The sequence below is a fragment of the Ailuropoda melanoleuca genome, chromosome 3 (assembly GCF_002007445.2).
Source record: "Ailuropoda melanoleuca isolate Jingjing chromosome 3, ASM200744v2, whole genome shotgun sequence".
NCBI classification, from domain to species: domain Eukaryota; kingdom Metazoa; phylum Chordata; class Mammalia; order Carnivora; family Ursidae; genus Ailuropoda; species Ailuropoda melanoleuca.
The window spans coordinates 36625650-36640046 of NC_048220.1; the positions used below are offsets into that span (position 1 = coordinate 36625650).

Genomic DNA, 14397 nt, shown 5'->3' on the forward strand with positions numbered 1-14397 from the left:
GGCATTCATACTGCCCTGTTGGTGGATTCCCTACGACAGCAAGTGGTAGCTCCCCGAATGCCTGTGGTCTGCATCATCTAAAAACTCCTACTTATTTTCTCCCAACCAAAGTTTATCTCCACTTGACTTTGTAGGTCCTTGAAGCTAATAAATTACAGAAATACTTGCCCAGAAAAATATTTTTTATGGAAAGAATCTATTGTAATCTAGAGGAAACACTCATTGTCTGAATTCCAACAAACCTGTTCCATGATATGTTTGAGTTCTCACACTCTGACCGAAACCAAGACATGTACCCTGAATAAAAACAGTTGAAGGCCCTTGATCCAAGACTCACACTGTATTGCAAATTCAGTTCTCTAATTGGAAGGCTGGGTGAGGGACAAGGAGGTTCAGAAAAATCATTTAATCTGGCCATACTTGGAACTCTTTGTTTAGTCTGAAGAAATCCAAATGATACAGTTCTTAAGATTCTGTACTTTTTCACTTTGGCTTTGTTTGTGTATGCTGCATACACCAAAAAACCGTCAAAGTACAAAACTCATTTCTAGAACAACTTAGAGCCAGCCCACACCAAACAATGAATTAAAATACTGTGTTGCTTTTCTATAGTTCCTTCTGAGCACATTAATTTTCTGGGTACTTATAGGAATTCCCTTAACAACTCAGTCAGAAAACACTTGCCCCCACTTTCCAAATGAAAACCTATTTTGAAAAATGGCATAGCATAACCTATTCTTTTTTATGAAGTCCTCGTTACCTATTCAATTTTCCCCTCCACTTACCTTCCTGTCACTCCCCTCCAAGAGAGGCATGACACCAACCTTTTCTTTACAGCATGCATACATACTCATACACAAGCACAGATACCCACTGCGTTGACTACAATTTTTTATTTTCTGTATTCTTGATACTCTGGCATTTGGGGTGCTGATCTTAGAAAGACTGTCCCTCCCAGAACAACTAATTCCTAAAGATAACACATTATTTCCCTGGGAGTGAGCCTTTAATGAACAAACCAACCAATTCAGAGCCCATACTCCCAACCATCTCCTTTATCAAACTCTCAAACACCAAGCCAATAATCCCCTTGCCTTAAATCCCCCAGGGCCAGGTACCAGACGACTAGGAACCACCCCTATCACCCTGAACCCACCCAAATTATACAAATTATTCAATCTTAAACTTACTCAGGGTACCTTTCCTGCCTCACCCATTTCTCCCCACAAAAATCCCAGCAAAGGTTCTGAGCCCTCTCTGCCTCCTGATTAATCCTGTTGTTTCCCTATATGGCCATGCATGGCCTGGGCATGCTATGCCTTGTGTTTCTAGGGATCTGTGAGTATAAAATTCTTCCTCTGTAACAATCATTTCTGGGCCTATGTGTCTTACCATATCTGATAAGAACAAATCATGGGTACATTTTTAACATATCCACATTCTGAGAAAAGCCAATAACCTAAGTGCTTTAGAATTCACTCACTTTTACTAGGTCACCTGAAAATAGAGGGACAAGGATGAGAAATTCCAGTTGAAGGCTCTAATTGCTAGGGGAAAAAAGCATCCTCTAAGTACTATCTCAAATCTCATGCTATCTAACTGTAAATGAGAGTCCTTACTTTAAGTGCTAGGCCTGTGAACACAATTGCATTTTTATAAATCTGTTTATATAATGTGTATATATACAGGTGCTGTGAGCTTCCCAAGGCCAAGCATGATAACTCACACTTTTTTGCTTCTCCTAGCACAGGGAAGGATCACATTGCATAAATAATATTTTTTAGTGATTAATATATGGCCACTAAAGTTACAGTTTAGGACCAAACTGTGCATCTTTACTTACCACCTTAAGCAAGAAGTTAACTCATGGCTCAATTTCCTCAACTATAAAATGGATACAATGATATGGCACACCTCATACAATTAAACTAGTAATATATGTAGTAAACTTAGCAAAATTCCTAGAATACAGAAAGCCTTCAATAGGGGTACCTGGGTGGCTCAGTCGGTTAAGCATCTGACTCTTGATTTTGGCTCAGGTCATGATCTCAGAGTCATGAGATCAAGCCCTACATTGGGCTCCCCACTAGGTGTGGAGCCTGCTTAAGATTCCCTCTCTCCCTCTCTCTCTGCCCCTCCCCCCACCACTCGCACAGGCATGATCTCTCTAAAGTAAAATTAAAATTAAAAATTAAAAAAAGAAAGCCTTTGATATATATTTTCTAATATCATTATTGTGGTGGGTACTTTAGAAGCACAGGTTAAATATCATTTAAGTCAAAGTCTCTTATTACTGTGGTAATATTGTTTACACCTACCCATCACTTTAATTAGGAAAAATAAAACAGAAAGAATATTTATTAAGCACCTTCTGTAAGACAGACGCTGAGCAAGACCCTTTGCTTTATTTATTTCCTCTAATCCTCACACGAACACTATGCAGTAACATCATACCTGCCTTACAAATGAGGTGACTTAAGCTCAGAGAGACCAGTCTCTTCATGATGACACAACTGTTAACTAGCAGAGTCAGGATTTGAATACAAATCTGTCTAATTCCCAAGCCCACTGGTCCTTGTTGCCTCCCAAGTAGAATTGTAATCCAACATCCTAGGAAAGTTCAATTATCATGGGAGTTCCTGGGGACTGGTAGAGAGCAGAGATAATATAGTGATATGCTCTTTAGCAGAGAAAATATCCAGGGTTGTCCCTGTAAACAAAAAACATGGGAGCAAAGATAAAAGCATTGAGAGGAAATATGAAAAGACAGAAGTAGATGAAACAAGAACTGGAAGAATTTAGAAAAGAAGTGGAAAAAATTACAGTATCACAAAAATGAAGTTTACATTAAATGCAGCTATTTGGAGAGTAAACCCTGACACAGATACAGTAAAACACATGGAGAACATGGTTAAAAAAAGTGAGTAAAATAAAATGGAAGTAAACAAATGGTTAAAAAAAAAAGTTCAGGGAAGAAGATAATAAACATGGAAGAAACTAAGTAAGTAAACATGAGTGAAAATGACATTCCTGAAGAAGAAAACCCAAATAATGGAATAGTAAAATATTGCAAGATATAATTCAAAGTGACTTCTACTCACTATCTTAGGTAGCATCCTCCGAGGACAAGTTAGTTCTTGCAGGGGAACTTTGCCATTCTCCAGAGTAGAGAGCTCCTCTTCAAATGCAGCTCTAACAGCCAATCCCAGTACTGCAAAGTTTTGGGTAATAAAATTGAGTCCTCAGGTATAAAAGCTATACATTTTTCCAAAATGAAAGAAAGATTGATCTACAAATTAAAATTAAAAGATACATCTCATCCCTAGGAAAAAATATCAGAAAACTGTTCAACTTCAAAGATAAAAAAGAGTCCTTTTAGTATCCTGAAAAAAAAACATCAAGTCACTTATAGACGGTGAAAAAAAAAATCAGTGCTGGAAAACAGTAAAGCAATGCCAACAAAGTCCTCAAGAAAAGAAAGTGTGACCCAAGAATTTTATTACCCACCAATCAAGTGTAAAAACAACAGCTAAACACTTCTGCAAATGCAAGAATTCAGTGGCTATAGTTTTCACTTGTGGAAGCTACTAGAAGCGAAGTTTTACCTAACCAAAAGAACTGAAAGACTTCATTAAAAGAACTGCTGGTTATTTTGTGTATTTCATCCAGTCAACCAAAGGAGAATAACTACAACAAATATGGGTATTTATTTATAAAACAGAAGGTAAATGTTATAAATCCTGGGAATGTATATGTGATTAAATTAATAACATTTTTAAGATAAAGGAGAAGGGAAGATGTGTGGTGACTTCAGTACAACTGTGTTTGGCTCTTGTACAGTCAGAATTAAAGACTCCAACCACGAATCCAAGGGGTGGACCCTGGAAGCCAGGACACAAAGGCAAAGTTGTAAATAACTGTTTCCCAGCAGACCTCAGCCATGACAAGAAAACTGTGGTTGAAGGGCCTCAATGAAGGAACTCTAAGGAACTTTCAACAGTGTCCCAGGAGAGTGTCAGTGTTTGGACATCTCCTGTCTTAGGCTGGGTTACTGAGAAGCAGACCCTAAAATGAGGGTTCATGGGCAAGTAAGTGATTTATTAAGGAAGTGCACTCAGGGTTGGGGGGGGTAGATAGGACAGGGAAAGAGAAGAAGCCAAGAGAGGATATGATTTGCAGTATAGTCTCAGCCTCACGCTGATCTTGAAGGGAACTCTGGAGCACAAATTACATCTCAAGAGTTTGTCCCCTCTTGTAGCAAGGGAGTAAGGCTTTCGTTCTCCTGTTCCAGTCACTCACTGGCTGTGAGGGAAGGAGGAAGACATTAACTCCCAGACTACCAGGCACACATAGATCTCTACACTTTTGGGGAAAGAGGCTACAGTAAACCAAGGGTGTTCCTATAAAGAAAGTTGCAGAGGCAACCCCTCCAGCCCGCCAACCCTAGAAGAGCCAATAAAACAGGATGAGGGTAGAGGAGCAGTAGAAGTGCAAGGCTGGGAAACGTGGGAAGGCAGGCTAAGCCCCAAAGCACATCTAAGCCAGAGCCAGGTCCCAGCTAGCTAAGGGGAGATGTTTCCATTGGGAAGAGAGAATGATGTTTTGATTCTATATTAATCCACTCTTTAAACGAAAGTGAGACTATCTATTAATACCTGAAAGTGACTAGAAAACTAAGGGATGCACCAGAAAATTTATCCATGGGCAGGCAAGGAAACAACAGAGTAAATTTCAAGAGTTGGTGATGAGCAGAAATAAAGTTACTTGTTTATACTCTCCAACTCCAACTCATTCAACAAACTGCTTACACACATGTGCTATATACGCCAGAAATTTGCTTATATTCACATAGGTTAGATTTGGAAAAACATTCGACAAATCAATAATAGCAGTTGCCCCTGGGGAAGGGAACCAGGTGACTGTGAGGAAGTCAAAAATTTATTTAAAAAATAAAATCATTTAAATTCAAAATCTTTTAACAAATTAGGAAAATAAGCAAACAAAATCAAATGGGAAAGTACGACGGAGCCAGGTACGACTTAGTTTGGTAAAATGTATAACCCAGAGTCTCATCAACTTGCTATGAAGGCAAATTTGGCTCTTAAGTTCTTGGCTACCAGTATGAAGAAAGGAATACCACAATGCCCAGCATCCATCAGAGGAAAACAAACCATTTGTTAGGAAAAACTTTTTCCTACATACAAGATTAGAATTAAATTTCTCCTATGGGTCTTCTCTTTTGGTTCCTATAAAGGAGTCAACTTTTCACTAACCTCATTATTATAAACAGGGCAAACTTCACAGAGTTGCCAATCTTACAATGTTAGTTATTATTAGTAATAAGAACTAAAGGTGACATGAATCACAGATCATTACTGGCTTGATAGGTGAAGTAATGAAGTTGCAGCAATTATTTGGCTTTAGCAGGAGAGATGGAAAGAAAATTAAGGGGTCGACAGCACTGAATCATTAGGCTGATGCTTGAAATTCACCTAATTTCTGAGTCAGGTGCAACCAAACTGCGTACCAAGGATTAAATTTCATGAGTGCTCATCTTCAGATACTATTTGAACTTTGAGTTCTATGCACTACACAATAGACGAATAGTATTCTTGCACAGAACATTCACCTAAGTAATCTCACTGCAATCCAAAGTAAATGTGAATCACCTACCACTACACATCTATTAGAATGGATAAAATTACAAAGTCTGACCATACCAAGTGTTGGCAAGGGTGTGGAGGAACTGGAACTCTGATACAGTGCTGGTGAGACTATAAAATGATGCAATCACTTCAGAAAACAGTTTGACAGTTTCTTTAAAAAATTATACATACACCGACCATATGATCTAGCCACTCTATTCTTAAGTATTTACCCAAGAGAAAAGGGAAACTATGTCCACACAAGACTTACACACTCCTCCAGTAACAGTTTTATTTGTAATAGCCAAAAACTGGGAGCAAGCCAAACACCAAATCAACAGCTGAATCAATAAAATGTGGTAGAGCCATACCATGGAGTACTACTCAACAATAAAAAGAAAGAATGATTAATACATGTAATATCAATGGTTGAGTGGATCTTATAGTCCAGGCACTTTACACTGTTTCATTTTAGCCTGATGGGGACCCTATAAGTTAAGTACTACTCACTTGAGTTGAGAAACTGAAGCTTAGGGAAGTAAGCAACTTGTCTGGGCTCCTACATTTGGACACAGACCAAGCCAGTCTGACAGAGAGTCTTCACACACACTTTACACAGCAAAGAGTGCTTTGGATTCGTTCAACCCATCAACCTCTTCCAGGTGAAGCTGTACCATCTAGGAGACAACCTCCAAAAATGAGAAGGGTTTCAGAGTTTGTGGGGAAAGGGTAACTGTAAAGAAGGAAGAAACTTTTTCTTTTTACAGATAATGCCCCAGAGGACTCGCCCTTTCTTATCACTCAGCTCCAAATCCTCAAGTCTTAATCGTGATATGTCAGATCTGGGGACCCGTTGGAGTGCTCCCCAGAGGCTGCCCTTCTGTCTCAAGACACAGGTCCATACAAGCAGCAGCTCCACCTGGGCACCTATTACCGAAGCAAGCTGCAATTTGATATTCTCTTACTGTTTACTTCTGCCTTAATTACAGGGTGGGGGAAGAGCACCTAAAGTTTGCCAAAAACTTCAGTGATTTTTTTTTTTAAGTTCCTTCCTTTCTTTCCAGTTGTTCAACTCTGTTGGGAAAGGCAAAAGGAATGCTTTCAGAACTGAGCTCACTGCTGAGTTGCCAGGGTTTAGAGATCTCTGCAAAGGTCATTGTTTTCTGTAAAGGTCATTGTCTTTTCATGAAAACCCCAGCAAAGCATGCCAATGCAGGAAAACCACCAGCTTGCCAAATGTCCAGTGTCCCAGTCACCTGCTCTTCCTGCCCTAGGAAGGATGTGGATGATCTCTGGAGTAAAGACATCGCATTGGTTTTGTTCCTTTCTTGCTCTTAAATCAGCTGCAAAATGCATGAACAAAGCACACACAGTACAATTCTCAGAGCCCTGTGCAGCCTCCTCGTCAAACACCAGCAGCTGCTGCGTGCAGCACAGACCAAGATAAGCAATATGACATTTGTGGCTATTCTACACTACATCCTGAGTGTAGATCATTGTGCTTTCAACGGAATTTCTGGGGTTTCAAGCCTTGAAGAATATCCCACCAGTGAAAATACCGAGTGAGGGTAAGCTCTGGGCAGGGGGTCCCGGGTGGGGTGGGCAGCGTACAGCAGGAGTGGCAGGAAGAATCAAGAAACCCAATCACGAGTTACTTGCTCTTTGGAAAAGCAGCTCTGTTAACAAGAGAATTAGGGCAGGATGATTTTGGCAAGTCTCATGTTATGTTAGCTGCATAAACTTTTCCTTTCCTCTTATGCAGCCTCTTAATAATTGGGTGGGAGCTTCTTTTCACATTTCACAAAGAGGCGATTCCTGTCAGATGTTTTTCAGAGGGGTTCCACCTTAGGTTTGCCAAGCACACACAAATCCAGATGCAACTCTGAGTCTATTTAGTTTGAGAAGATTCAACTTTGCAGCTTCCTTGCCATTGTCAGGGTTTTCACTCTCTTCCTTTTCTCACAGTTTTCTCACATTACTTTAAGGGAATCTTACCCTTATCTCCATACCAGGTCTTCATGAAAAATATAAGGGAGTGAAGAAAACACTCAGAGTGTTACCAGGAGCTGTGGCAACTAGCTGGAAGCTGCCAAACCATATGAATGTGTCTTAATTGGAGACATTTCCCTTCCCCCACTGGGTGCTTCTAATTTACCTCTCTAGAGGCAGATATTAATTTTCATGCCCATGGTGGGGCTTGATGGAGGAAATTACTTTAACTACTTCCTTTCCATCTTCCTGCCTATTCCAATAGCCTCTTTGTCTCCTTCCCTTCCTCCCACAGCCCCGCCTCAGCCACCCATCAGCAACAAACACAAATATAGCTCTCAATTGTGTTCCTGCATCTAAAAGACAGGTCTTCATAAACAGTCTGCACAGACCTCATTCCAACCCCTGCACCCAGGCCACTATCCCTGAGAGTGTTCTCATCACCATTACAGGGCTGTGATGGAGAAATTGCCCCCATACTGATCATGCAAAAAAAGTAAAAGAAAAAAAGAAAAAAAAAATTCTCTAAATGAAAATATCCCTAGAGAAAGTTTGTTTAAAAGGTGACTAAACATATAAAAACTTTCACTTAATACAGATTATTTAAATATATTTGTACATATCCTTTTCTCCATCCCTTTCATTAATTGATTTAATTTATACCCATTTAGAGTATATTATATGCCAAGCACCATTCTAGGCACTGGAGATTCAGCAGGAAAGAAACTAAATTCCCTGTCCTGGGATATGAAGGAAAAGTTAAGTAAGGAGGGAGACAGAAAGTGATGGAGACTGGGAATGTTTTAGATAAGCATTCATGGAGGCCCTCACTGAGAAGGTGACAGCTGAGAAGAGACCTCAAGAAGTGAGATATGAGCCATAAAGATACCTGAGAGAACAATCCAAGCAGAGGGGAAAGGAAGTGTAAATGTCCTGGGGTGAGAGTAACCTTGGTACATTCAAGGAACAGCAAGGAGGCCACTGTGACTGGAGTAGAAGGAACAAGGAGAGAGGAATAGGAAACAAGGTCACAGATGAGGGGACCATGATAGGGCAGGCTCAGAATGAGATTGGCAGACTCTGGCAAGTTCTGAGCAGAGGAGAGATGCCATCTTAATAATGCTCTAGAAAGATTTCTTTGGCTGCTGGGTGGGAAGAGACTGAGTAGGCAGGGACAGGAACAGGCAACCCAGTTCAGAGGTAGCTGCAGTAATCCAGGCAATAGGTGATGGTGCTGGGATAAGGTGGAAACAGTAGAGATCGCAGGAGAGGAGAGTTTCTGGATATAATGACAAGACAGAGCTACAGGATTTGCTGATGTATTGGATTGACTGCATGCTCTTGGTACTAAAACATCAGAAATGGGGGCCTCTTGAATTCTGGTGCTTAGGCAAGGGGCAAGGTTCCATTTACTGAGTACCTGCTACGTGCCAGGTGCAGCCTTAGGTACTTTCACAGAAACTTCCTCCTCATAGGTTTGACTACTTCCATTTCACAGATGAGGAAAGGGATAGAGATCTGAGTCTGTGTCTGCCAGAACCCAGAGCCCATCACCCTGAGACCCTTATAGAGGGACAGCCTCTGGAGTTGTGTAGAGCAGAAGGCTTGGTGGGTGTCCATGAGCTCAGCAGGAGTGGGCACCAGAGTGAGGGAGAACTGACATCCTCCCTGACTGCTGCAGCTTCTCATCAGAACTCCAGGGTGGAACTGCAAGTCCAGAGTGTGACCCAGCCTTGAGCTTCCTCTAGGGGATCCAGGATGCAACTGCTAGGGCTGCAGTTGCCAGAGGTGGGAAAGCCTACTGGGCAAAGGCGGGAGATCTTGGTGACCCTTCCAAGCCCAAACACAGCTTTGCTGTACAGACTGGGAGGGCACCACCAACTGCTGCCAGTAGTCCCTGTAGGCAAAGCAGCCTGAAATTCAGACTTTCCACATTTTGGTCTCCACACCCCAAAAGTTTCAGCTAGCCATCCTGGGAGGAGCCCAGAGGTTGCTGTCTGAAGGCCAGCAAGGACTGTTCAGAGGAAATGGGCCCACTCAACCCGAGTGCACCTGCACTGGGCGTAGTCTATTTCTACTCTGGTTGCCAAAGCAACAAAAACAACAGTAACTACTGAAACCCCCTTAGCACCACAGCTCAGGCTGACCCTGATCAACGGAAGCCAACTCTGCATCCTGGTATCTTCCCTTTTCTCCCGCCCACCTACACATCTCTGCTCTGATACCAAGAACTTACCCAATCCTTGCACTGAGCTGAAACTGTTCTCAAAGCTTGATCAGCTGTGCTCTTTCTGACACGCCTGGGTTTCTCTGATCCCCACACCCCAGAGAGAGGGTGGAAGCCTGGATCCAGTCATGGAGCAGAATGTCCATCTGAGGGAGGGCTCCCTGGAGGCTCCTCTTTGGAACTGCTACACGGGCTACTTTATTCCAAACCCAAGCCAAAGGTGCAGTCTCCCTAGGTGTGACCATGGCTGCAGACCCCAGAATTTGTGCTCCAACACACATGGGTCTGGCTACTCCCCTTATTAACAAATCCCATCTCATTAGAGGCACTGGGGCTATAGGTTCAGCCCTTTTCAAGGGAATTAGTACCCTCGTCCCATACAAGGAAGGTCCTACTTTCGGAAGACAAGTGATTTGTGGTAATTTATGACACCAACCTATTGCTATGAAAGTACCTGGAAAATGGACAACTTGTCCTGCCTGTTAATTCACTAATGGGCATCATGAGCCACAGACACACTTGCTCTGAAGCAAAGTACACAGCCCCAGCCTCAAAACCATAGTTATAGTGTGCTTGACTGGCTCACGTTTCCTCTCTCAGGCTGCAACACAGCATCTCATGCTGCATCACGGGACTGGATACCAGGGTCCTTCCCTCCACTCTATTAGGATCCACCACAGGAAATATCCTGAGGGTGAGGGAAAAGTGTACCTCTATGCTATTTCTTTAGTTCTCTCTGAAATCCCACAAGTTAGATACAGCGTTTCCTACACATTACAAATGAGAAAATCAAAGTTCAGAGAGACTAAGTGACTTGCCTCAGATCACAGTAGCAGGACCAAGTAGCAGGACCAAGACTTAAATCCAGATTTCCTATTCCACATTATACTCCAGTGGTTTATTGAAGGGCTTAGAAAAAAGGGGTCTCCATTTCTTGATTATTCCACACAATAAACCAAGGTATACAAGCCACGCCCTATCTTTTAAATTCTTTTTTTTCACCTCTCTATATAATGTCCTCTGCTCTTTAATAGGCACTTAGATGAGTGACAAAATGAAAGACAGCTCTTTCTGAAAATTGACTTTTAGTTTCCATTCCTCTTGCAAATTTTTGCAGAGAGCATTGTTTATATACGGAACACTTTGGCTATTACCGTGCCATGATACACAGCTCCTCTACTCATCAAACTTGCAGAGGGGCTGGGAAGATAAGACATGGACCCAAATAACTCCCATACCAAGCAGATATGGTTTGGGCCCCAAGAGAATGGTGCCCTGTAGAGTACTGAGAGGTCCAAGGAGTGACGCTTCTGTTTGACATAATCAAGGAAGGATTCCTGGAGGGGTGACTCTGAAGCAGAGCCTTAAGTGTTACACAGAATTTTCATAGAGATTGAGGATTTTCACTTTTAAAAAATATCCAATTGGTCATTATATTCAGATTTTTACCCCCCGTCCCCAAAAATATGATATAAATAATAATAATAATAATAATAATAGTAGTAGTAGTAGTAGTAGTAGTATTTCCGATATCATTGTGCAACATGTCCCTTGACGAGGATCTCCCAAGAGAGAAAAAGTACTAGTACCCAGAGAAATAGAACCCAGCAGCCCAGTTCATCTTACTCTATCCTAAGCTCATGCAAAAATGGGTGACAGGCCTCCCCGCACATTGTATCATCCTCTCTTCCCTCACTATCTGGTGCCTGCCTGCCTGCCTGCCTGCCTACAGCAGCCAGTAAAAAGCTTGGAACTCAGTAGGGCACTCATTTTTTAAGAAAGAACAAGAAAGGCCTTGTACAGACAGTTGATTCTAGGCCCATTTCCCCCAAAAAGCAAGGTTTTTCTCCCATCTTCTACTATGATTTTGCAACTCTGATTCTTTCTCTTCCATTAATCTCCTGCGTCTGTCTTGTACTTTTTTAAAAAGTTTTTATTTAAGTAATCTCTACACCCCACATGGGGGCTCAAACTCATGACCCTGAGATCAAGAGTCACATGCTCTTCTGACTGAGCCAGCCAGGTGCCACTCCTGTATCTGTCTTTAACAGAGCAGATGACTATTTCATCCAGAAAACCAGTCTGCTACCCTGGGGAAAACTGAGGGCACCAACCAAGCACGGGATGTGTCTGGTTTGTACTTAATTCTCCCTAAGAAAGCCCTTGTTCCTTTCTCCATTCAATCTAATTATTTCATACCCAGTCACTGAACTATAGTTCAAAGAGCACCCTTTCAGGGAAACCATTTCCCCTCCACACACCTGTATCTAGGTCAGGATTCCCTGTTAACATAGTCTCATTTTAGGTCTCTTTCCTACTTTATAGTTACATGTTAGTGTGTATCTCCTACACCGAATCTTAATCTCCACGAAGGCAAGCACTGCCTAAAATTATCATCATGTTGGACACATGGAAGGTACTCTACAAATAACTGTGGACCAAAACACTGAGTGGCAGCCTGACATAGTGATAAATAGAGTCAGACAGGCCTTGGTTGGAATATCAGCTTCAACACTTACAAGTCCGATGATTAATTATACCTCCCATGTCTCAGCTTCCTCTTCTGCAAAATGAGGATAACAACAAATATTTCACACAATTATTATCAGAAAAAAATATATAAGAGCATCTAGTTAGAACTCTGTAAGTGCTCCCAGTAATATCAATTTCTTCACCTGCCTTATCAACTGAACTAGATTGTCATGGCTCCCGGGGTACCTCTGACCTTGACCCTCAGGCCACACAGAGATTTCTTCATAAACCCTAAAGCCCACCCTAAAATTAGAGATTAAAAAATGCTCTCTGGGGCTACCTGAAGCTGAGTCACAGGAATGGAACCTCCTCTGTGTCTGTCAGGATTCTAAGCTGACATTTAGAAACCAACTTTTGTTCATTTAAGCAGAGAAGTAGTTTATGAAAAGCATGAAAACTCAGTGTTCCTAGGATAGTGAGAAACCAGGCTCAGAGGCTGTCTATCAAGAACAACTCCCCGGATTAGGCCACAAGGCTGGTCCAGTGAGGCACTGCTGTCATTACTACTATGCACAGACCCTGTAATAGGTTCTAGGTGCATAGCTGGCACTGGTTACTGAATGCTGGCTCTGGAACCACAGTCCCTGTTGCCTCTAGAAACTAAACATATTGTCCCTGTTGTCTCCCCCTCACCAGAATGGGATCCACCAGGTGCCTGTACCTTTTACTCTGAGTCAAAGTCTAGGAAAGGTACTTCTGATTGGTGGAGCCTGGGTCAACCTGCCCAGAACCTAGCTGCAAAGTAGGCTGAGAAAACACAAGTCTCCTGTGTTCAGCTTCTCTATGAGAGAAGGCTCTGCCTTATCAGGTAGGGAATTTCCCTCTAAAAGAGAAGGGCTCAGTCACTGTGATCCCAAAGGAATGATAATTGCCTGGAATGTCCCCAGGCAAATTCCTGTCTCCTGGGTTTCTCCACACCATACCCTTGCTAGCCTTGTGGACTGAGCCCCCTAACTAACTGCTCCCCACATACAAGCATTTTCTAGGTGACTCCTGCCTGGCCCATATTCCTGTTGATCTAAAATATCTCTAAAATACTACGTAAACATGAAATTGTTTTCATTCTCTAAATGTTATGTTTACATAGTATCTTAGGGAAGAGTTCTTTCTCTCATGTGGTCGCCTGTGTCAATGTCTAAAACAGCCAGTCTTGGTGAACATTATGCTCTTAATATAGTCCTCAAAAAAAGTATTCTTCGGGGGCACCTGGGTAGCTCAGTTGGTTAAGCATCTGACTTTGGCTTAGGTCATGATCTTGGGGTCCTAGGATGGAGCCACTGTGGCAGGCTCCCTACTCAGCAGGGAGTCTGCTTCTCCCTCTCCCTCTGCCCCTCCCCCAGCCTGTGCTCTCTCTCTTTCTCTCTCAAATCAAAAAATAAAATCTTTTTTTAAAAAAAGTATTCTTTGGTCAAACAAATTTAAGAAAAATTCCCCTATGAGAGGCACAATGCACATTATCAAAGGCTCTGAGAAGTCAATGAAATAAAGAAACTTGAATTTTTCAACATAACAACCCCTGAAGCTTATTTGACTACAAATCACCACATTTTTATAATTGTCCTCATACATCAACATCTTTTCACAACTAAAATATGCTACAATAGAGATTCTACAAGATCTACTCCCAAGATTTTTCATACTCCCTTCTTCTTGTCTCCTGCATCCCTAAATAAAATTATCCCAAAGCAAATGAATCTCGACTGGGCTTAGACAGGTAACAAGGACAATGGGAGGAGGCATAACACAAGATCCTTGCTACTCAAAGTGTGGTCCATCACCCAGGAGCTTGGGAAATGGAGGATCTCAAGCCCAATCCCAAGTTTTCTGGTTTTCAGAAAACCAAAATCTATATTCTACCAAGATCCCCAAGTGATTCCTACACACAATAAATTTTGACCCACACTGCCATAGATAATTTCTATGCTACAAACTACAATTCCCTATAATGAACGCTTAAGGAATTTAATTCTCACCCAAATTCCCTTTACCAGATAAATGTGTCTA

The 14397-nt window shown here is 41.9% G+C and overlaps 1 protein-coding gene across 1 annotated transcript in view; it reads right to left on the bottom strand.

The window, feature by feature from the left end:
• ANKRD55 (ankyrin repeat domain 55) overlaps positions 1 to 14397 on the bottom strand; it is a 697933-nt gene that overhangs the window by 389310 nt on the left and 294226 nt on the right. The window contains exon 3 of the mRNA XM_034656252.1: positions 3102 to 3211. The gene's annotated coding sequence lies outside the window, so the exon portion shown is untranslated. The remainder of the gene's footprint in view (positions 1 to 3101; positions 3212 to 14397) is intronic.